We start from the raw sequence: 3,020 nt of genomic DNA, 5'->3' as shown, positions 1-3,020 counted from the left end.
TATTGCTAATGTGAGTACATCGAGGTCTCAAATAGACAAAGGACGTCGATACAACGCCTTAGTACATATAACTTGGAACGAAAATCAATTTCTAGCCGATGACATCAAAGTCATGGGTAGCTAGAGCAGGATCCGAATCTTTGAAATTCGCGATCATGAGGATGACATTCTTGTCCTCATATTGATTTTCCATACCTTTTTGTATGCATTCACAATTTAAAGGAGCTTGACAATCTTGAACCAGTGATCCGAAGATTCACAACGGTTGCATTAATGTCATGAGCTGACGTGAGTAGTTGTGACAAAATGGTGTCTAGACCGGGAGTGTCGCTATTAGAGCCGGCAACACCTCCCCCTCTTTTCTAGACATCGACACGACTTTTTCTGCCGTTGCCATGACCCATATTGTTGTCCCCACATTAGGGGATAATCCCAAATAAGTTTATCACATTGGCGTATATACAATTCCTGTTTGTATGATCAAAATCAAGTCTCGTTGGTAATTCCACACCAACTTGGAGGACCTAGAGAACTTGATGATGATCGAATCTGCTAAAGATTATGGATCATGATGCCACAAAAGATCATCGACAATATGTAGTCAATTAAGGTGGTAAGCAATCCACTTGTCTAATAACTCAACAAGGAGAGTTATATGAACGTTTCGAGAAACGCTCCATGAGTGCATTCCACAGTACTTTGTGGTCATTACTTTTTGCACAGATTGTCATTGAAAACTTTTGTCGATGTGGCATCTCGGCATCTAGGCTTGTTAGCCTGGGGGTCAAAACATGTGGTTTAATCCTTTCCAATGAAAGGTTCCACAGATACCAAGCGAAGATCCGCCTTAGGCATCTAGTACGTCAAAACTCAATGGAGCAGAATGTTGCATTGCTCTTGCATACAAAACCAAGCTGTTATGAGACTCGATAGAGGTCACAAACGATGCTTTTAATGGTTTGTCCTTCAGATTGATCATACACAATCCGGAAAAGCCGCGAATTGATCAAACACAATTCGGAAAAAGGCCTCGGATTGATCAAACACAATCCGGTGAAAGGTCGGGGTTGATCAAACACAACCCGAACAAAGAAACAAGAGTGATCAAACACACTCTTGACCCGCGAATAAAATTCCAGGATTTGGGTACCTGCACGCACAAAATCCCAAGCATAGAATGGAGATGGAGAAGGGGAGAAAACACTTTATCTCCCCCGAGGTTATTGAACTTGGAAGAGTTTTAGGGTTGTAAAATAAACATACCGTAAACACTTGGATGCTTGATCGGATGAAAAAAAAACAGCGGAGCGGACAGCGGCGGCCGAGAGAAGAAACAACGTTTTGCCCACTTCTACTTCGAATTTCGGGCTGAAATTTTGACAGATGGAGCAGCTATGGATGAGGAAGCTTCCGTCAAAAATTCAGGTTGATCGGAGCAAGGGAAGGTGGTGAACCGGTGGTCGGTAGCGGCGGCGGTCTGGAATCTTCCGGCGGCTGGTTCGGAGACTTTCCGGTCGGTTCTCAGGGTGAGGCCGGCGGCGTTGGATCCGGGACGGAGAGAGCTTTCTGGGGATATAAAATTCCGGCGGAGGGAAGTCGGAATTTTGGTCGGAAATCGGGAAAAACAAGGCTGCCCGATTTTAGGGTTTGGAAAACAAATGGTGGACTATTGGCTCTAGGGTTAGAACAAAGTGCATGATAACGTGATGAAGGATAAAGTGTAGAGACAAAGAGATAGTAAGAGAATCATCATCTTATTCATTGATAGGAGCCCTTTATATAGGGAATTACACAATACCAATACGGTAAGGATATGAATACATAGATCTAGTCTAACTACATATCCTATTGGCATAAGGCCAAGGCACACATAGAGAATATCCTAGAACATAATTTACATACTCATTATAATTACTTTTCACTCTACATGGTCATTGTCCCTAATTAATTGCAAAACCCCCCAAATAGGTGGAAAGATGAAGCCGAAAAACATCGTAAGCCTCTACCACAGCCCTTCAAGTAAGTGCTCTATAATTAACTTAAAGATAAGGAATCTAAGGAGAAGATGAGCTATACAGTATTATGCCAAAATAACATGCATCCTGAAATTGCTATGTGGTGATGTTGGGTTGTTAACTTTTAGTTTAAAAATACTAAAAGCCTGTGGTATACAGATACACTACTCTGCATAAGATAAATAGACTTACATGGTACTATCTTTACTATAATTTAATTTGTTGTGGTGGGTTTCAGATGCTCCATAGTTTTGCCATTTGATTTGTGATTGGTTTAGAGCCTTGTCTTTGTCTCTTCTTATAGAGAATACATTTTCATGATATAATAAATTTGTATCTACTTAATAGAGAATTTATTTATATGATATATTGAATATGACGGAATACATTGATAAACATGTGTACTTCTTGGGGTTAAACAACATGTTATCCAGTATGAATGTAACACCCCGACTCGATTTATTCAATAAAAATAATTTTTAATTCGTCAATTTTAATAACACAGAATTTTAATTCAAGGTTCAGAACTTACCCTCAAGAATTTGATTTTTTTTTTTTCCTTTTTGTTTGCTAAAAAATGACTCAGCCGAGGGTCTTGAGAACAATCGTCCTTCTTGATTGTGTGGGCGTGCCAACTCGCGGCCTATTGGCAAAGCGAGATTTTGATTGATATTTTTGCGCATGATCTGACTTTTTTTCAAGTGATTGTAGGCCGAGGAAGAAACCGTCTCGGCCGTTTGGGTTCTCTTACCTTTGTTGCAAGGACTTTCGGCGTTTTCACTGACGTTGCTCCTCTTTTTTTTTGTTTTTTGATATATAGATTTGCGAGAATTAAAGTGCAGAAAAGTAAAAGAACATAATCTAAAGACGAAAATTTAAATTGCATAAAAGGTAAATTGCATGAAGTAATTGCGAGAAGTTAAAGTGCATGGATTTTAAGACACGGAAAAGAAATTGCATGAAAGTAAAGTGCAGAATGTAAAGAAAGCGATAAACTAGCAGAAT

This window comes from Fragaria vesca, linkage group LG5 (assembly GCF_000184155.1).
Source record: "Fragaria vesca subsp. vesca linkage group LG5, FraVesHawaii_1.0, whole genome shotgun sequence".
Classification (NCBI taxonomy): domain Eukaryota; kingdom Viridiplantae; phylum Streptophyta; class Magnoliopsida; order Rosales; family Rosaceae; genus Fragaria; species Fragaria vesca.
The sequence above is the reverse complement of the archived record's forward strand: the minus strand, read 5'-3'. Positions refer to the sequence as shown.